A 21768-nucleotide genomic window follows, 5' to 3' on the forward strand; every position below is an offset into this window, starting at 1 on the left:
AGTGGATTAGCGCTATTAGCGGTTTAGTGGCTTTTAGCGGATCAGCTGATAAGCGGCTTATCAGCGGATCAGCTGATAAGTGGCTTAGGGCTTAGGAAAAGGGGGGGAAAGGGGAAAAAACCCCGCAAGAACTCGCAAGACATTTTCGTCTTGCGAAGCAAGCCCATAGGGAAATTCGTTTTGCGAAGCGCCTCCAAAACGGAAAACCCTTTCGTCTAGCGGGTTTTCCGTCTTGCGAGGCGTTTGTCTTGCGGGGCACCACTGTAGTTATAGAATAATTAAAACATAATATTTACAGTCACATGCTTCACCAAGCATAGGTTTAGTCTCTTCTTCTAACTTCCAAACAACTGTATTTTCCTTTCTTTCCGGAGCTCAGCCCTCAGCCTTCTGTATCTCAGGTCAGCCATGCTTTGCAGCTCCTATGAGAGATTTCCACTTTTACCGTCACCTGCAGCTTTGCTCTCTTTTTTTCAAGCAGAGGAGAAGCACTCCAACACTCTATTCAACTTAGCAGTGTTCACAGTGGATTCTAAGACACAGTCATCTGGCTTCACATAAACGGAGTCTCTCCTTCGCTAGATACCTCCCATGTGACCAGCATTAACCAATCACATGAGAATTGCCAGAGAACTCTCTAGAATTCAGTTACCAACCAATCAAATTTAAAAACATAGTGATGCATATAAGCATTTACAATGTCCGCAAATTAAATTGCTATCCTTAACAAGGTTAAGAATAAGTCCAATGGCGGTGCTTGGCCCCATGCCCAGGGCCAGGATATATTTCAGGCTTCTCTAAGGAGTAAAGGTAAAGGTACCCCTGCCCGTTCGGGCCAGTCTTGCCAGACTCTAGGGTTGTGCGCCCATCTCACTCTAGAGACCGGGAGCCAGCGCTGTCCGCAGACACTTCCGGGTCACGTGGCCAGCATGACAAGCTGCATCTGGCGAGCCAGCGCAGCACATGGAGCGCCGTTTACCTTCCCGCTGGTAAGCGGTCCCTATTTATCTATTTGCACCCAGAGGTGCTTTCGAACTGCTAGGTTGGCAGGCGCTGGGACCGAATGATGGGAACGCACCCCGCCACGGGGATTCAAACCGCCGACCATGCGATCGGCAAGTCCTAGGCGCTGAGGTTTTACCCACAGCACCACCCGCGTCCCTCTCTAAGGAGTAAATCCTACACCATATTGTACCACTCCTGTGGCCAGGCTGGTGACAAATATATTACTCTGCTTTTCTTTGGACCACATCAATGAGGCCAAGAGGACGGTCTTGTCTTCTGGGCAGCCCAGGACCTCCATGCACACTGCTCAGGCTTGCGCCCCAGAGAGAAGGCACACTCCATTGTCTCTCATGACAGATGGATACCAGCAAGTGCAACAGTGCTCCTTCAGATGACAAAAATGCAGTTGTGATGGCCTGGGATCCGGGCTCGGACTCAGAACCAGAGGAGTCTCAGTCTGCACCCAATCCTTTGCCTCAGGCGGCGTCTGAACTGAGTCTGGGGCCTGATTCTGAAGAGCACAGGTTCCCCTGCAACAAGCACCAGCTGGGGCGAGTCAGGGGCCTGAGCCTGCCCTGGCTCCAGAAGCGGGGATTACCTTGTTGCCTTCAGCCGAGCAATCACTTACAGCTTCTCTTCTACCAATTGGGTCAGGAGAGGCTGAGGCGACCCCTGGGTCTAGTAACCCACTGACATCTCCCAAGCTGCAGAGACTGAGGTCTGAGAGAAGGGGAGACCTGAGTACTTGCAGGAGGAGTGCTTGCCTTTGGGCGAGACAGGGAGGTGAGTCACCGGGGGATCAGGACCGGCCATTACCCCGACAAAGATAAAAGGCTGTCGGACCCCGCCCCAGGTTGCGGGAGCAACATTGCTGTTTGCTAGAACCTGCCTGAGACCCTGTGCCTGACCTTGCCTGGTTTCCTGCCTTATGTCCTGCCTTGGCCCTGTCGGACTGACTCCTCGCGGAACCCTTGTATTCAGGATCGGAACTGGACCGTTAACCCCCGGGCCCAGCACAGCAGTAATATTCGGGAAGCAATGCAGAACAACTGAAAAAAGCAGAATTATATGTGGACAGTCCAGTAAAATTCACCACTAATGCACTCTTGTTGTGTCAATGATACATTTGCAAAAAAAAAACCACCCTCCAGTCTGGAGAGGCCCCCCCCCTCCATCATATTTCATCTTAATAATAATATCTTAGGTCTAGAGACTCATCTAGAAACATATTGCTTCAGTGAATCAAGATGCAAAAACATTTACCGCAATCCTTGCAAATTGAATTAATACATTTGTTGATGCATAACAACTCAAGGTGGACTTACTTCTTAGCAGCAGCAGATGGACTCTGTCAGGAGGACACTTTCCATAATTTATTCAGTGAAACAAAACCCAATTCCCTTATTCCTTCCTGTCAACAGATGCTGACAAGGCATTCGGCAGAGTTGGACATACAGCCTTGGCCAACCTGGTGCCTCTCAGATGTTTTGGACAACAATTCCCAAAAGCCCCAGCCAGAAGATGCTGAGTTGTTGTCCAACACATCTGGAGGGAACCAGATTGGCAGAGGCTGTTGCAGCACTCCATGTAGAATACAATGCTTAGATTTTAGTATGGTTTTTCTATCACCAGTCTTAAAGCAATCAATTATCAATGGGTGGACATCCCAAAGGTTTTTTTCAAATGGGGCAGTGCTTAAGGGTACGCAGTACTAGCACCTCCTTTTGTTTAAAAGTGTGGCACTTACTGTAACAACTTCATAATGAGTACAGTGGTACCTCGGGTTATGAACTTAATTCGTTCCGGAGGTCCGTTCTTAAGCTGAAACTGTTCTTAACCTGAGGTACCACCTTAGCTAATGGGGCCTCCCACTGCCGCCGTGCGATTTCTGTTCTCATCCTGAAGCAAAGTTCTTAATCCGAGGTACTATTTCTGGGTTAGCGGAGTCTGTAACCTGAAGCGTCTGTAACCTGAAGCTCTGTAACTTGAGGTACCACTGTATCAGCAACTATTTTTATTTTTTTAAAAAGCACTGAATAGGGGTACCCATTGGGGTTTTCCTCTTCTTGGCAGTTCTGTGCACCTTAAAAGCAGACGTTGTTTTGACCATGAGAGCTGACAGGCAATTGAAAATACATCCCACAAAATTGCACTTTATGCTGATGATATGATTTTCTATTTATCTCATCTTGAAAGATCATTACCAGCAGTTGTGTTGGGACTTAATCAATATGGTGCAGTCTCTGGCCTCAAAATAAATCATTTCAAGTCAGAAAATATTGAATGTCACAACTCGGATTGAGACACAGGGATGTTTGCAACTACAATTTGCTTTTCAACAGACGGCAAAGCCATTGAGCTACCTATGCATTAACATAATCACTTCTGAATCCCAACTAGGCTAGAAGAATTATGATCCTTCGGGACTGTAAAGAAAGATTTAGCTGCTTGGTCAAATCATCATTTGAACTGGTATTGTAAAACTGTTCACTAAGAACGCCCATCCAAAATTTATCTTTCGGTCTTGGGTACTTATTGAAGGGCGGGGTTCCCTACATATATAAATAAACGATTTTTTAGTTTGCTGGTTGCAGTTCCCCTAAAGCAATTAGCGAAATGATATGGCAAGTTGGTGAGCTCTATATGGGACAAACAACTTCCCAACATAACTAGGAAAAGTTTGATCTGTAAATTGGGTAAAGGTGGTCTCACCTTTTCTCTCTTGGCTTGTGCATATTTCATACTGGGAATACGGAAAGCAGGCGTCGCTGTGGTCTAAACCACTGAACCACTTGGGCTTGCTGATCAGAAGGTTGGCAGTTCAAATCCCCGCAATGGGGTGAGCTTCTTTTCCTCTGTCCCAGCTCCTGCCAACCTAGCAGTTTGAAAACACACCAGTGCAAGTAGATAAATAGGTACTGCTGTGGCGGGAAGGGAAACTGGCTGCATTCTGTACCAGCTGGAGTTTCCGAAAAGGGTTTTGAAAGTATAACATATTTCAGTAATCTTGTCTGGATGTGAATGCCCCTTGTGTAAAGGAGACTAGGTCTACTTTCTCCAAAAAGGGCTACAGCTGGAGAACCAGCCTAAGCTGGTCAAAGGCACTCCAAATCGCCGGTGCCACCTGTACCTCCATCGATAGCACTGAGGCCAGGAGATAAAAGTAAGAGGATTTGCAGAAAAATGTAAAGGGTCATAGTTTTCAGTACTTGGAGGACTTCTGAGCCACAGCTTTCCGCAGAAGAATCAAAAGTTTGTCTCATCTAGTTTCCAAGCCCTTTATTCCATCTAACACGTTTGGTCCAGAACCATTCTGTTGCCATAAAGGGTCTTATCTCCAGAATTCACATCGTTCTGTTATGCCACAGCTTGGCGCAAGCAATGACCTACATGCTTAAACAGGAGGTGTTTCTTCGTTTTGAGAGAATGGAAATTCATTTGTGCACACACTTTAAGGCTTGACTGGTATTCCTTCACTTTCTGGTTATTTGAGATCATAAAGAGGGACGTATTTATTTTATTATTCGTATATTCAATTTGTTTGCCGCCCTTTCTCAGAAGGTCACAGGGCGGTTCACAACAGAAAAATACTAAATAAGAACTCAAGTTACTTGGCTGAACGAAAGCAGTCCATTTAGCACTGTGGCCAGGTTGGGACAAATGAGGCATCGCCCCCTCCCAAGCTGTGCTTTGTTCCCCCTGCCAGGATTTTTTGGGGGAAATTATATATTTTTTACTTGTGACACGACAGACAATGAATTACAGCCTCCGTTTTTTCTTTCTTTTTTTAAAGGCAACTTGTTTTATGAACAGGAGCAATTTACGAACTGGGCTCTGTGGAAAATTCAGTGAATAAGGCAAGGTGAGTACATGACAACAGTCTCATCTGGAAGAGCACCCCAAAAACTTGCTCAAGATTTTTTCTGACTGAGGGTGAACGTTTCATGATATACAAACACCATATACTTATTTAAGTGATCCTGGAAAAGAAAGTCTGTACCATAACATACCCTCCAACATTTCCCCGATGAAAATTGGGACATCTTATTCAATAAAATAGGGACACGGGTGGCGCTGTGGATTAAGCCACAGAGCCTAGGGCTTGCCGATCAGAAGGTCGGCGGTTCAAATCCCCGCGACGGGGTGGGCTCCCGTTGCTCAGTCCCTGCTCCTGCCAACCTAGCAGTTCAAAAGCATGTCAAAGTGCAAGTAGATAAATAGGTACCGCTCCAGCGGGAAGGGAAATGGCGTTTCCGTGCGCTGCTCTGGTTCGCCAGAAGCGGCTTAGTCATGCTGGCCACATGACCCGGAAGCTGTACGCCGGCTCCCTCGGCCAATAAAGCAAGATGAGCGCCGCAACCCCAGAGTCAGCCACAACTGGACCTAATGGTCAGGGGTCCCTTTACCTTTACCTATTCAATAAAATATAATAATAATAATAATAATAATAATAATAATAATAATAATAATACCCATCTGACTGGGTTGCCTCAGCCATTCTGGACAGCTTCCAACATATAGAAAAACTTAATAAAACATTTAACATTTTAAAAGCTTCCTTTTATAGGACTGCCTTCAGATGTCTTCCAAAGGTTGTATAGCTACTTACTGAGTCCATTCCCATTATGCAATGGGATCTAGGAAATGGCCCAGGTGGAGACATGAACTCATCAGCTTTGACTTTTGCAAAGGTGGCAAAAGGGGAGGGGAGGGAAAGGAAGGAAGGACTTGTTTCCTCCAATATGGTTTATTTCTTGGTGAATATTTTAAAAAAACATTCTGGCGCATGACAGATGTCAGGTATATGAAACATATTTACATACTGGGATGATCGTAATTTGTATGAGGTCACTTGCTGGTTCATTCTGCTCCTTGAGTTCCTTGCTCTGCTTGTTATTTTCTTTTAAAGTGATGGGATGTTTGGAGTGCTGTAATGAAGAAATCCTGCCAGATTGCTGGGCCGTAGCTTATTATAGACACTTTCTGAATGCAAAACAGGTGGTGTACCCATAGCTGTCAACCGTCCCTTATTTGGCAGGCAAGTCCCTTATCCCAGTGCCGTGTCCTGCTGCTGTCCCTTATTGATGATGTCCCTTATCAATAAGGTTTCCCAGGTTTCAAAGGAAGCAGCTCCTCTCCCTCCCTCCCTGCCGGCCAGGGAGGAGGGAGGCTCCAACTGTGTTGCTTGGCTGCGTTGCTCACCCAATAAGAAGTCTAAGAACGACTGGGGGATGGAGCTTGCATGCCTTCTGCTGATCAAATCAGCCGCGTTGCCTGGGGACCTGCCTTTGCTCAGCGCTTCCCAGCGGAGAGGTGACAGTGGTTTTCCTTGCTGCATTCCCTTTGTCGGGTTGCTGTGCTGTGGGAACCACCGCTTGAGGCTTTGTTTGGCTGCTGGCTGGGCTTTCTGCCTTTGGCTTGGAGGGGCTCAGAAGTTGAACATACCTGTGCTTGGAAAACTCCTTATTTTGGCTGCTGATCCCTTATTTTCAAATCTGTAAGTTGACAGCTATGATATACCATAAGATATTGGATTGCCTCGATCCACTGATACTGCAAACATCTGCAATGTGCAGAAAATCCTCTCTTGCAAGGTAGCCATCACCTTTTACAAAAGGGGTTCTGGAGGAGTGTGGTTTTGGGCATGGGGGTGTCTTTTCAGGTGTGCTTCTAGGGGGCCAAAGGTACCTCGGTCTCCTCAATATTTGTTTTAAGGGGGCAAGGCCCGCATTTCAGGTAGCCCTGCACATATTGCACCTGCATGACGGTCCCCACAATCTTGCGGGCAACGTGGCACCTCTGAATCTTTTCATATGGCTACTGCGGGATTTGCCTGGTACATTCTATTAGGGCTTTAAAAAATAACAAATGGCTAAAATCTCAGCAAAAATAAAATCAAAGAAAAGGATGACTTCAATGTACAGTGGATGCTTGGGTTGTGAACGTGATCCGTGTGAATGGGACTAACTTCTGAGTAAACATTAAAAGAAGGTATTGGCCATGGGGAACAGCGCTGCATCATAGCAGACTTGTGGGTTGCTGTTACTTACCAGGAGGGAGCAAGATGGTGGCGAGGTCAGCGCGGTGCAGTCACTCTGGCAGGAGTACTGCATTGGCTCTGCCAGGGCATTTGCACTTCATCAACCTTCCTGCCTGCTTGCTTGTCCCCCTCTGTCAGGTGGCAGAGGAACCAACCCCGACGGCAGGTTGCCAGGAACGGACAAGACAAGGAAAAGCCCTTACCATCTGAGTTTATTCAATATTCACAGAGAGGTGTGGGAATGTGGCCTATTGGAATAATGGCGTTGCTATGAGTGAAACCCCACCCGCTCTGTCTCTCCCACTTCCTCATGAATCATCGCTATGGGTGCTGGAAAATGCCTTCTGCCTTTGAGCTCTTTGCTCTCCTACTTTCAAGGACCAACCATGTTCTGGGGGGGGACTCTGGAATGCTTTCTAAAGACACTGTGTCAGCTGTCCCTGCCCTGGTGCCTCCTCCTCCTCCTCCTCTCCCATTATTTCCCAGTTTCCCCCCTCATTTGCCTCTGAGCTGGTGACCTCCCTCCCTGTTGTAATTCTGAACTGTCTCCTTCTTCTCTGGAAAGGTCAGGCTGGGGAGGCAGTCTCCACCTTTCTTCCTCTGCCCAGTCCCTGACACCCTCCCAGTAAGCAACCACAACCCACCTGCCAGGCAACCAGCAGAGAAGAAGAAGAGTTTGGATTTGATATCCCGCTTTATCACTACCCGAAGGAGTCTCAAAGCGGCTAACATTCTTCCTTCCCTTCCTCCCCCACAACAAACACTCTGTGAGGCGAGTGAGGCTGAGAGACTTCAGAGGGAAGTGTGACTGGCCCAAGGTCACCCAGCAGCTGCATGTGGAGGAGTGGGGAATCGAACCCGGTTCACCAGATTATGAGTCCAGTGCTCTTAACCACTACACCACACCGGCTCTCCACCCCACCCCAGACCCCCAGCAAGCCACCTCTGGCTCTGATAAAAATTGCTGCATGGAACATTCATTGTGATCCCTCTTCCAGCCAATGACATAAGGACAATGACCCAACAGCACGCAAGGACTACAGCCTCTGTCCCCCTCGCCTTTGCCACCCGTTGGCGGTATCAAAGGCCGGCTCGCTGGAAAGCAAACAGAAGCAAGGAGATGTAAAAATGGGTCCCCCTTTCAATGTGAGCTTTCTTTGCTTTGATTTCCCAGGCTGCCATCCTTGGCAGCCTCCCCCGACAAAAGCCTCAGAGGGAAGCAAGTCAGAAAGATCCGTCAGTCTGGGGCATGTTTGAGCAGATGCTTAGTCAAGCAGGCAAACTGTAGCTGACAGCTAACATCTTTGGAAGAAGGTAGTTGAGCGGGTGTCAAGGAGGCTGAAGAAGATGGATGAGAAAAAGGAAACTGACCAGCAGGGTTGGCCACGCCCATCTCTGGACCGATCCATTCCCAGCATGAAATAGTTTGGTCCTGGGCCACAGAACTGCCTCTCCCTGCTCTGTAGCCCAGCTTCTTATCTTGCACACTGTGTGAGGACAGGGAAGATAAATTTTTAGCTTGTTTGCATTTTAGTGAGAAAATTCACACTTTACGAACTAACACACAGCTGTCCTTCAAATTCCCATTTCTCCAGATTTTGCACTATAGTTGTCTAACCAAACAATGTGTGCTAAAATGTATACCGTATTTTTCACTCTATAAGACGCACCAGACCACAAGACACACCTAGTTTTTGGAGGAGGAAAACAAGAAAAAAATATTCTGAATCTCAGAAGCCAGAACAGCAAGAGGGATTGCTGCTTTCACTGCGCAGCGATCCCTCTTGTTGTTCTGGCTTCTGGGATAGCTGCACAGGCAAAGCCCTCTGCTTCTAAGTACCGTATTTTTCGCTCTATAAGACGCACCAGACCACAAGACACACCTAATTTTTGGAGGAGGAAAACAAGAAAAAAAATACTCTGAATCTCAGAAGCCAGAACAGCAAGAGGGATTGCTGCTTTCACTGCGCAGCGATCCCTCTTGCTGTTCTGGCTTCTGAGATAGCTGTGCAGCCTTCATTCGCTCCATAAGACGCACACACATTTCCCCTTACTTTTTAGGATGGAAAAAGTGAGTCTTATAGAGCAAAAAATATGGTATTTTAAAGAAAAGTGTGAATAATTTATTTTCATTTCAGATGTTCATACAGTTATACAGTCGTACCTCAGAAGTCAAATGGAATCCGTTCTGGAAGTCTGTTTTACTTTCAAAACATTCGGAAGCCAAGGCGTGGTTTCTGATTGGCTGCAGGAACCCGCGTCAGAGGTACAGGTTTCAAAAAACGTTCACAAAGTGGAACACTCACTTCCGGATTTGTGGCATTCGGGAGCAAAAAAGTTCGAGTCACAAGGCGTTTGACTTCTGAGGTACAACTGTACCGTATAATATTCAGAATTTCTAAGTGGTGTGCAAAGAATGTTTTTTAAGAACCACACAGAGAACAAGAACAATTAAAATTCATCATAAAAACAGAAAACTCTCTTAAAATGAATGAAAACAGCACATTAAAATGCAATGTAATGGGGGGATTGCGTGCAAAAATGTCTGGGTTAGAAGAAATTAGAAGAAAGATGCTAATGAGTTTTCATGATGATTTATTATTATTATTTTTTAAATGTAAACAAATTTGTAAACTGCTGCAGAAATGTAGAGGACTGAATTTATGATTGGAAAAATTAGAACTGAAAGAAACCAAAACTGACAAAATCATCCTTTCCTAACTCTGAGGAAGTAAAATTCCCCAATTCTTTAAATCACAAATGCTTAAAATTAAGTTTTCTAAACAAGTTGAAATGCTTCTTTCATAGCTTTAACTATCTGTTGCAATAGCAAGCCAGCTGTTTCGTCAACAGAACAGAATGGAAATAATTTAAGGCACTATAAAAACATCATTCTGCAACAAGCCATGTCGATTTTCAGAAAAGTTAGAATCATAGAATCATAGAGTTGGAAGAGACCCCAAGGGCCATCGAGTCCAACCCCCTGCCAAGCAGGAAACACCATCAGAGCACTCCTGACATATGGTTGTCAAGCCTTTGCTTAAAGACCTCCAAAGAAGGAGACTCCACCACACTCCTTGGCAGCAAATTCCACTGTCGAACAGCTCTTACTGTCAGGAAGTTCTTCCTAATCTTTACGTGGAATCTTCTTTCTTGTAGTTTGGATCCATTGCTCCGTGTCCGCTTCTCTGGAGCAGCAGAAAACAAACTTTTTCCCTCCTCTATGTGACATCCTTTTATATATTTGAACATGGCTATCATATCACCCCTTAACCTCCTCTTCTCCAGGCTAAACATGCCCAGCTCCCTTAGCCGTTCCTCATAAGGCATCGTTTCCAGGCCTTTGACCATTTTGGTTGCCCTCCTCTGGACACGTTCCAGTTTGTCAGTGTCCTTCTTGAACTGTGGTGCCCAGAACTGGACACAGTACTCCAGGTGAGGTCTGACCAGAGCAGAATACAGTGGCACTATTACTTCCCTTGATCTAGATGCTATACTCCTATTGATGCTATACTATCCCCGCTGCCCCAGCCAGATATAGAGGTATTGTAAATAATACCAGAGGCCCTGCTGTTAAGGAGTGCTTCAGCTTTCCTCATATTTCCTCATATTCAGTCCAAATATCTGGAGGGCTAGGGAACCCCAAGCACTGGAATATGTACTGGTCTTTTAAAGTAGAAATTAAACTACACCTTCCATCAGCTCCAGTCCCACAATGTCTGGAGGGTCACAGGTTTCAACATTTAAAAATATGGTTTCCAGAGGCAAGGAAGGAAATGAAAACTTTCTTTATGGAAATGGCCAACACAGAGTTAGTTACAGGAGATAAGTGGCTTGCTCTTCGATTCACATGGAAGGTCCTACTCGGCTCCTGCGGTGAAGAAGTATGATTGCAGTGACAAGCTCCCTTGTGCAGCTAAAAGAATTATTACTCGAAGCCAAGCCTCAGAGTGCAGCATCGTTAATAAGCTTCCTCCAGGAAAGACATCATTCAGCCAGGCAATGATCTGTAATCCTGATGGTTCCTTAAGATCAAGCTCTGCCACAGTAGGCACTGCGATGCCCGCCTCCATCTATGGCTTGTTTGCTGACTGATTGAGGCTACCTTCAGTTCAATAACAGAACAGAGGGAGCATGGAGAGGGAGGAAAGTGGGGAGAGGGGCTTATCAAATTATGAATATAATAGTGGAGAGTGGGGCTTTCTTCCCTCTCTCACTCATAATAGTAAAACTCTGGGCTCACCCCAAGTGAAAATGAACAGCATGGAGCTTGAGATAGAAGGAAGGAGCAGCTTCATACACTGGGCAGAGTATGTGAGGACCAGCTCTATTCTTCTAGAGCAGCCTTTCTCAACCTCCGGGTCCCCAGATGTTGTTGAACTACAATTGCGTCTCGAGGCCCCAAGACCCACCCCCAAAATAAATACACACGGACACTTGTATTAGTTTAAGTTATTGGGCAAAATTTTTGGCCACAACTTTATTGAAATACAATCACGTGAGCGGTATTGGCTTAGGCATTGACTCCCCACTATAACTGGCTCCACCTCTCAGGGCGATTGTCCAATGGGGTAAACCAAACGAGGGAACTAGGTCGATGAGGACCAACCTAAGCTCACCCCGGGGTTCCTGTGGTCCTGGCATGGCCGTAGCCCCTCAAGCGGACTTCGGACGAGATCCAGGACCCCCAGATTCCTTTTACGGAATACCCAGTTCCTGGAGGGGCAGCTGATGGCCGCACCTCCCCTCCCCACAATCCAACTTATAATGGCAATGGTGCCCACCTGCGAGGTGACCTCTGACCTGATCCAACATGCTTCTTCTTCTGCATGCCATGGCACTCTATATTAATACCTCACCTGGGAGAGAATACTCAGTAATCATGGCTTCTCCCCCTTAGAACAGGACTGCATTCTCCTGCTTTAGAGAGCCACCGTTACTTCTGTGGCACCAGCTGACATAACAGCAATTCCTATCTTGATCTCATTCACATTTGCATGCTTAGCAACCAGTATGCTCCATACTATCACAACATAGCATGTTTGCCATAAGTTTCATGATTGCTTTTACTACAATATTGTATTCAACATCTGAAGGCAACCCTGTTTAGGGAAGTTTTTAATGTTTGATGTTTTATCATGTTTTTTGGGAGCTGCCATATGGGCAGGGGTAGGGACGTGGGTGGCGCTGTGGGTTAAAGCCTCAGCGCCTAGGACTTGCCAATCGAAAGGTTGGCGGTTCGAATCCCCGCGGCGGGGTGCGCTCCCGTCGCTCGGTCCCAGCGCCTGGCAACCTAGCAGTTCGAAAGCACCTCCGGGTGCAAGTAGATAAATAGGGACCGCTCACTAGCGGGAAGGTAAACAGCGTTCCGTGTGCTGCGCTGGCTCGCCTGATGCAGCTTGTCATGCTGGCCACGTGACCCGGAAGTGTCTGCGGACAGCGCTGGCTCCCGGCCTATAGAGTGAGATGAGCGCACAACCCTAGAGTCTGGCAAGACTGGCCCATACGGGCAGGGGTACCTTTACCTTTTATATGGGCAGGGTATAAATATATTATTATTATTATTATTATTATTATTATTATGGAGCTTCGAAATGTAGACCCTCCAAGTCTCCCTATTTTCCAAGGACAGTCTAGGATTTACAGAAGCTGTCACAGTTTCTTATTTGATCCCAGAATGTCCCACTTTTCCTTAGTAAAGGTAAAGGGAACCCTGACCATTAGGTCCAATCATGGCCGACTCTGGGGTTGCGGCGCTCATCTCGCTTTATTGGCCGAGGAAGCCGGCGTACTGTTTCCGGGTCATGTGGCCAGCACGACTAAGCCACTTCTGGCGAACCAGAGCAGCGCACGGAAATGCCATTTACCTTTCCACTGGAGCAGTACCTATTTATCTACTTGCACTGGCGTGCTTTCGAACTGCTAGGTTGGCAGGAGCAGGGACCGAGCAATGGGAGCTCACCCCGTCACAGGGATTTGAACCGCCGACCTTCTGATGGCAAGTCCTAGGGACTGTGGTTTAACCCACAGCGCCACCCACGTCCCCTTTTCCTTAGGATGTTGTTATTGTCATTGGAGAAATGTTGGAGGGTTTGCGTTATGCGACACCTGAGCCAAGAAGATGACCAACTATACAACCTTCAGAAGATGTCTGAAGACAGTCCTCTAATGCCAGCATAATTCCTGTCCTGAAAAGGCAACAGTGGAACATCTTCTCTAGAGTCTGAGGTGAACAAAACACACAAACTCTGCTCATTGTGCAGTCAGTCCCCTCCCCCTCTAGGAACCTGTCAGGATCCCATTGAACCCAGACCCTGGGGACCTTGGGAAGAGTGAGGGGCTGAAGCTAGGCTGCAACTGTCAGTAAGCAGAGGTGATGTAGGGATGAATGAATATGTCAATGAACCAATGAATATGAATGAATATGTCAATTTTGATTTGTCCCAGTTTCTCATTTTTCAATCATTTCCCAGTTTGCCACATTTCTGCACTTTTTTTTAAAAGTCAAAAATACATCAGCATTTCCGTGCACACTTTCTTTGACATACATTTCATCAATTAATTTTCCCTGATGCAGCAGTTTTCTGTATGTTAATGATAGATGCATTTTTAATCCGCACTTTCCCCAAGGGTCAGTTTTGTACCCATCGTTTAGTTGGAAGACTACATTCCAAAAAAAATTAAGGGTGAACATTTTGAAGAATAGCTGTGTTTCAGCTTGGGTACTGTTTCGGGGAGAAGTGTGAATCCAGCTGGTTCTCTTTAAGATGTAAAGCAAACCAAATTTCTTCCCCACTCCCTAATGCAGGCTTCCTCAACCTCGGCCCTCCAGATGTTTTTGGCCTACAACTCCCATGTTTCCTAGCTAGCAGGAGCAGTGGTCAGGGATGATGGGAATTGTAGTCTCAAAACATCTGGAGGGCTGAGGTTCAGGAATTCTGCTCTAATGGATCAGGCTCAGAATCAGTACACAGGGTCCTCTGGCACTGGTTAGGGCCATAGCGCTTTGAAAGGACCTACTGCTAATACCTACCTTGGCCCCTTCTAATCTCCCTCTCCAGTGTTCAGCTTTGAAACTATGTTGTGGCCTGGCATCGCCAATCAGAAGAGTGCCATTTTGGTTGACGTCAAGTAAGCCATTTGTGGGTGGGTTGGTGGGTTTCCCAGTGGCATAAAAACAGATCCCTGGACGGTTAAGTCCCGTCAAAGGTGTCTATGGGGTTGCAGCACTCATCTCACTTATCTCACTTTCAGGCCAAGGGAACCAGCGTTTGTCCACAGGCAGCTTTCCGGGTCATGTGGCCAGCATGACTAAACCGCTTCTGGTGCAACGGAACACTGTGACGGAAACCAGAGTGCATGGAACTACCATTTACTGCCGCAGTGGTACCTATTTATCTACTTGCACTAATGTGCTTTCAAACTGCTAGGTTGGCAGGAGCTGGGACAGAGTAACGGGAGGTCACCCCATCATGGGGATTCAAACTGCCGACCTTCTGATCGGCAAGCCCAAGAGGCTCAGTGGTTTAGATCACAGCATCACCCGCATCCCAGGGGCATAGAAGAGGTCCACAAACTTGGGGTGAAGAGAAACAGGAAATGGGAGCCATGGGGAAAAGCAAGTTAGGAGGAAATTCAACTTGGAAAGGAAGTTGAGGGTGGCACACAGTGTATCTCCAGGACCAAATTTCCATAGATATCCATGACTTAGTGGGCATTTCACTGCTTTTTATTGATTCTGAAACAGTATCTTCCCCCCAGCATTTGTAAATGACAGGTGAGACAATGAATGCAGTCAGCTAGACCAAGCAAATGAGTTATTAGCTACTCATTTCAAGGCAGAAACATCAACAGCTCAGCTACAGGCTCGTGAAGCTGCTATGCTTGGCACATCCACACTGTCACATTCCCCAACAGGCCCCGGCACGTCCGCTTTCTACAACAGATTTAACAAGCAAACCACCAAGGGACGAGCCCTTTCCGTGGCAGGGTTCACATGTCCCCAGCGGTAGCTCTGCGTTGAAACCATTTTAGGTGACACTGAGTAACAGCCTGTAGAAATTTGACACAAGGTAATTGCAAGCATGAGCAGTCCCACCACAGGGACATCGGTTCTTGGGCAGAAATTGTTGGTTATGATGTATTCCTATAAGAAAAAGAGAGAAAATACATTTCTTGCAACTCTACCAGATACTGAATCTATGTATTTTGCATGGAATCTAAGCAATAAGTGCTAAAATCTACCCAGTGAGCATCTCTGTGAAAGTCTTTGGTTCAAATCTCAACATAGCCTCAGCTCTGCCTCGGAAATGTAGCCATCTATGAGCAGCTCTTTTAGCTGGGTAGCTCAGTTGGTAGAGTGTGGTGCTGTCAATGCCAAATGTTATGTATTCAGGGTCACCTTTGACTGGACGTAAACATCTGGGACCCTTTACCCCTTTATCATATGTTAAGTTGTGGGTGAACATATCAGACGACACAGCGATTCTTCAAACAGCTCTTGTTTATTCACAGGCCAGGGCAGAACTGAACTGAAGGGTTCAGTCAGCCTGCTTATATAGAGCTCCAGTACAACGTTACTGTAACAACTTTCTAAAACTATCCAATCACTGAACATCACTTTCAATCCTTTATTTGCATAACTATCTACAGTATCCCCCTGCTGGCCCAGGGTGAGAACTTCAGTACATAACACCACACACACACACACACACACACACACACACACACGTGTATTAATAGGCAGAACCACGCCCATCTCCAAAGCACAAGGCTTCAATTTCCTCATTTGTTAGACATAATGATGAAGGTTGAATAAGTTTTGCTTTTGTGCTCTTGCACACTACCTAGGATTTATATATATATAATTTTTTATTAGTTTTTTAACATATCACTTCCAACAGTAATTAAACATACTTTTACATCTTATTCATTTTTTTTGACTTCCATCAGTCCTGTCTGAAAATTCTCCAGTCAAATCTCTTAGTATGCATTTCTTATTTTCCCTAGTACATTTCAATCTCATAATTAATATCTCTATCTTTTTCTACTTTGTAACACTTCGTATATTTCTCCTTACAAAACGTCTTGTAGTCCTACTAGCGAAATATGTTGATTACAGTTGCTCTTCAAATAACACTACCTAGGATTTTTGAAGGGTGTGTGTGTGTGCACAGGTACACACATATTTGTGTATTTGTGTCCATGTCATAAATGAGAAATGTGTTGTGGAGGACGAGTGATTCAGGCGAGACATTCCATCAAGCTGTGTTTCCTGGTGCTGAAGCCTAGTGGCAAGAAAATACCGTATTTTTCGCTCTATAAGACGCACCAGACCACAAGACGCACCTAGTTTTTGGAGGAGGAAGACAAGAAAATAAATATTCTGAATCTCAGAAGCCAGAACATCAAGAGGGATTGCTGCGCAGTGAAAGCAGCAATCCCTCTTGCTGTTCTGGCTTCTGGGATAGCTGCGCAGCCTGCATTCACTCCATAAGATGCGCACACATTTCTCCTTACTTTTTAGGAGGGAAAAAGTGAGTCTTATAGAGCAAAAAATACGGTAATTAATACTGCAACCAGAGGGAAACAGGAGGGTGTGGGTGAGCACACGAAAATCATACACAGAGAGGGGGAAAGCTGATCTTCAGGAGCCATTTGCAAGATAATGCTCCTGTTTGTGTGTGTGTGTGTAGCAGGAAACATGAACAGGTGGAGGCTACGCCAAGCAGAGACAGGAGCAGCCTGGGACGGAAGGGAGAAGCAGAGAGCTGCCATGGAGGTCACAGCAAAATATTGCTAACTTCCTCGCTTCCGCCCTGGTGCAGTTACGCACTCTCGGTGCCTGGAGGTTATAGGCAAGGACATGAGATATTTGCTGTACCAGGTTAATCATACATTAGAATCTGCTTCATTTCCTTGAATTCTTGATAAAAGTCTGAGTCACCGCGCTGAGCTCTGTCAGTTTATTTACTCTTCAGCGTGGGCCAAAGAGGGAGGCGATGCGAATCTCCCAGCAAATAGCTGGCATAACCCAAAGCCTTTTGACTGTGATGGCTAATTTCACAGGAATATTAAACTTGCAGTACAACACGGGGAGGGCATTGGGAGGGGTAGCAATGGCCGCAGCCACTTTATAGTCTGATAATTCATTCCTATACTAGGCCACGGAGTGAAGCTGGGGTAGGAAATGCACTCCAGAAAAATATTCTCATTCATTTGGCTCTACTTTCTCTCAGTGGACTTTGGTCAGAAGCTCCACTGACCTCTGGCTAAACGCTCCCAACAGAACTTCTCGCAAGCCTTTCTCATTTATTATTTTTTTTGCCAAAACGCATCTAAAAGCACAGATCTCAACCCGATTTTTGCACCCTGCCAATTTAAGAGCTGGAGGCTACGACGTTCACACCGCCAGTAATTTGCTGCCAAGAATGCTCAGAATGCCTGGAACAGATCCACAACGTAATAAAATAATTAGTGGAAGCATCAGGCAAAAAAAATAAAAGAATGCAGAATAGACAGGGCAAAAGCCTAGGACACGTGTGAGGAAATGAGCGGTGGGGGGATACTGTCTTTCAGCTTCTGCTTCTGCATAAAACTGTTCATGGAGCCCTGAATTTCAGGGCAAAAGAAGTTGCCACACCAAGACAGACCATTGGTCCATCTCGCTCAATATTGTCAACAGAGAGACAGTGTGGTGCAGTGGTTAGAGTGTGCTGGACTGGGACCTGGGAGACCAGGGATCAAATCCCCACTCAGACATGAAGTTCACTAGGTGACCTTGGACCAGTCACTCACTCTCAGCCTAACCAACTTCACAGGGTGGTTGTGACGATAAAATGGGGGGGGGGGATGCCAGCTATGCTCCTTGGAGGAGAGGTGAGATCTAAATGTAAGAAAGAAGGCGGGGGGAGGAGAATTGGTGAGTGGCAGCAGCTCTCCAGGGTTTCAGGCAGAGCTCTCATCCAGTGCCACCAGAAGATGCCAGGGACTGAACACGGGAACTTCTGCATACAAAGCAGTGGTGTAGCATGGCTTGCTGTTGCAGGGCAAGTGTCGCACCCCCTGGTAGATTAGGCAGCTGGGTGGAGGAATGTGCTGGGGGGGTGGGGGGTTTCCACCCTGGGACACTTTCCTGCTTTCCTCCCTTCTTGGTGGGTGGCACCGGTGGCGCCATCCGCCTCCACCTCGGCCAGGCCTGGCAGCATGCAGGTAGCGGTGGCGAGGCATGAGGGTGGGGGGCATGCTGGCAGGCACCACATTGGGAGAACTCAGCACTCTCAGGACCCAGCCGGGAGTCATTGGTAGCAGCCTGACAAGGGGCCACCCCCCCCACACACACAAACACCTCTGATGCAAAGTAAGTGTGCTGCTACTGGTCTGTTATGGTCTGAATTCTGGTGCTGGAGGAGACTCTTGAGAGTCCCATGGACTGCAAGAAGATCCAACCTCTCCATTCTGAAGGAAATCAGTCCTGAGTGCTCACTGGAAGGACAGATCCTGAAGCTGAGGCTCCAAGACTTTGGCCACCTCATGAGAAGAGAAGACTCCCCGGAAAAGACCCTGATGGTGGGAAAGATGGAGGGCACAAGGAGAAGTGGACGACAGAGGACGAGATGGTTGGATAGTGTTCTCAAAGCTACCAGCATGAGTTTGACCAAAGTGCGGGAGGCAGTGGAAGACAGGAGTGCCTGGCGTGCTCTGGTCCATGGAGTCACGAAGAGGCAGACACGACTAAACAACAACTGGTCTCACTGAATGCATATTATACTCCAATATTTCCCTACTATTAGAAACTCACCAATAACCAGTGATAGTTCCTTTAAGGGGAATTGGGGGGGGGATTTTGCCCCCTATTTCTCCTTTGCCTATTGTCACTGATACTCATAGCATCTTGGATATTTATGTGAATCTTGTTTTAATACCGTGCAAGTGGGTGAAGAGTAAATGGATGGATATTTACAATAATTGGGTGCGGGTTTTTGTTTTCATTTTTAATGACAAATGCATGGGTTTCTCACGGAAAAAGAGCATTCGAGGCCCAGTCCAACGATTTCCATTTTGTGTACTATTAAGTTCTATGCAATTCTCCGAGGAACGAGATAGCACTGCGCCATTAATTGACTACAGTTGATAACACGGTACTTTTAACCTACTTTTCCATTTTAAACAATACTCACGCGGCTCACAAAATCCGCACAATGCAATCCATCAGAGAGCAAAATGAACTAATAAAACAGAAAGGAGAAAACAGAAATTTAAAATGTTATCAGTCCGTGGAGATTAAAAGACCACCTCAACATATTTTTGGAAAGAAAGAAAAATACAGTTATAAGGCAGCTCAAAAACACCCTTCAATGATTATGTCTTGACTGCCGGCCAGATGGTGAGCAGAAATGGAGTTGGGTGAGACTCATTCAGGAGGACATCCCATAACCTCGGTGCCGCAGTAGGCTGGGCCTATTTCCTCCACACGGGGAAAATAGACAGTGGAGTGCACCTCTGAGGGTGAAGTCAACCTCCCAGAATTTTACTGGACTTTCCACATATAATTTTGCTTTTCCAGTTGTTCTGCATTGCTTCCCCAATATTACTGCATTTTGGGCATCTGAAGGGGCACTCCTGCACTTGTTGGCATCCATCTGTCTCGAGAGGCAATGGAGTGTGCCTTCTCTCCTGGGCGCAAGCCTGGGCAGTGTGTGTGGAGGTCCTGGGCTGCCCAGACAACAAGACTCCCCACTCTTGGCCTCGGTGATGTGGTCCAAAGGAAAGCAGAGCGATACATTTGGCATCTGCTTGGCTGCCAGATAAGGGATGTGGGTGGCGCTGTGGGTTAAACCACAGAGCCTAGGACTTGCCGATGAGAAGGTCAGCGGTTCGAATCCCCATGACGGGGTGAGCTCCTGTTGCTCGGTCCCTGCTCCTGCCAACCTAGCAGTTCAAAAGCACATCAAAGTGCAAGTAGATAAATAGGTACCACTCTGGCGGGAAGGTAAACGGCATTTCCGTGCACTGCTCTGTTTTGCCAGAAGCAGCTTAGTCATGCTGGCCACATGACCCGGAAGCTGTACGCCGGCTCCCTCGGCCAATAAAGCGAGATGAGCGCCGCAACCCCAGAGTCAGTCACGACTGGACCTAATGGTCAGGGGTCCCTTTACCTTTACCTTTTTGGCTGCCAGATATATCACCCACCCCTCCCCTAATACCCCATACCTCCATTGTGGCTAATGGGAATTTAAGGATACGTGTCTGTCATTCATTCCTTGCAGGAGATGCCAGTATACCCGCAGCAAACAGAATTGCTGTGTAAAGTGTGGAGCGGCTCTGACAGTGAGCGAAAGGAGCCAGCCCGCTGGTTCATGAATAATTCACATTTTTCAAAATAAAATAAAACAGGGGCCGGTGCCCCTCATTGCTCGAAAACACTGGCATCAAATTTCAAAACAGTAATTAAGTCTCCTCCAAACAGAGATGAAAAATATCCTGTAGGACTTAAGCGCTCTATCAAAAATCTCACCCGATCGGACCTGAATGCTCTCTGCAAACTTTTCACGGCACCAGACACCAAGAATTATTTGTAAGATTTTCACAAGGGGTTTTCAGGGTGGAATAAATCTCTGAGACAATCAGGTTCCATTTGGGAACAATTCATCAGCAGGGAGACAGACAGAGTGTGCAGAATAAATTACTCTTCTGATCTGGCAATGATGGGTCACCCATAAGAACCTTTGGAGAGAAGCAACAGAGCTGGGACCACATAAAAACCAGAATGCAGAGTCCGCAATTTGAAACCAGAATGCACTTTCCCCCTCTTTCCCCACCTGCATCTTTTTTCCCTATGGAATGAGATATTTGAAGAAGAAGAAGAAGAAGAAGAAGAAGAAGAAGAAGAAGAAGAAGAAGAGTAGTAGTTTGGATTTGATATCCGGCTTTATCACTACCCGAAGGAGTCTCAAAGCGGCTAACATTCTACTTTCCCTTCCTCCCCACAACAAACACTCTGTGAGGTGAGTGAGGTTAGGGTTAGGGTGACTGGCCCAAGGTCACCCAGCAGCTGCATGTGGAGGAGCGGAGACGCGAACCCAGTTCACCAGATTACGAGTCTACTGCTCTTAACCACTACACCACACTGGCTCTCAAGAGGCTCGGACTATGTAAAGACTATACATTTAACACTGAGACCCCATGGATATAGGGTGGTATATAAATTCAATAAACAACAACAAAAACAGCACAACCAAAAGAATCCTTGGGACTGTAGTTTACCCTGCTCAGCACCCTTAACAAACTACAGGATTGTGCATCTCAGTCAATGGTCAGATGATCCAGCAGCATCTAGAGGTCCAAATATTAGCTCCCGCCAGCTTCGAAGCTCCTCTGTCTCTCTCCTTATTTCCTTGCCCATGTGCAGAACTCTTTCTTCAAGACAGATGTTGCTGGATTGCAGCATCTGTCAGCCTCAGTCAACATGGCCAGCGATCAAGGATTAGGGAATCTGTGGTCCAGCAAAATCTAGAGAGCCACAGAGTCCTCAACTCCATCTTCTTTGCCTCCTGCTGCCTTGGCCCAGCCTTCTCTGAAAGAGTTTCTCTGAAAGGGTTTCATCATAGCTGCCAACGTTTCCCTTTTTTTAAGGGAAATCCCCTTATTCCGAATAGGATTCCTCGCAAGAAAGGGGAAAGGTAGACAGCTATGCTTTTCATCGTCCCGTTATCCATTTTCAC

The 21768-nt window shown here is 46.6% G+C and overlaps 2 long non-coding RNA genes across 2 annotated transcripts in view; one reads left to right on the top strand and one right to left on the bottom strand.

Moving 5' to 3' along the window:
• LOC310835281 overlaps nucleotides 1-4905 on the top strand; it is a 28886-nt gene extending 23981 nt beyond the window's left edge. Inside the window, exon 3 of the long non-coding RNA XR_014559500.1 lies at nucleotides 4799-4905. This is a non-coding gene — a long non-coding RNA (uncharacterized lncRNA). The remainder of the gene's footprint in view (nucleotides 1-4798) is intronic.
• A 9406-nt stretch (nucleotides 4906-14311) lies between these two features.
• Nucleotides 14312-21768, bottom strand: part of LOC310835366 — a 32717-nt gene continuing 25260 nt past the window's right edge. The window contains exons 3-4 of the long non-coding RNA XR_014559603.1: nucleotides 19225-19272; nucleotides 14312-15191 (exon numbers count right to left, since the gene is read on the bottom strand). This is a non-coding gene — a long non-coding RNA (uncharacterized lncRNA). The remainder of the gene's footprint in view (nucleotides 15192-19224; nucleotides 19273-21768) is intronic.

The sequence above is a fragment of the Podarcis gaigeae genome (genome assembly GCF_964106915.1).
Source record: "Podarcis gaigeae genome assembly, chromosome: 17".
Taxonomy (NCBI): Eukaryota; Metazoa; Chordata; class Lepidosauria; order Squamata; family Lacertidae; genus Podarcis; species Podarcis gaigeae.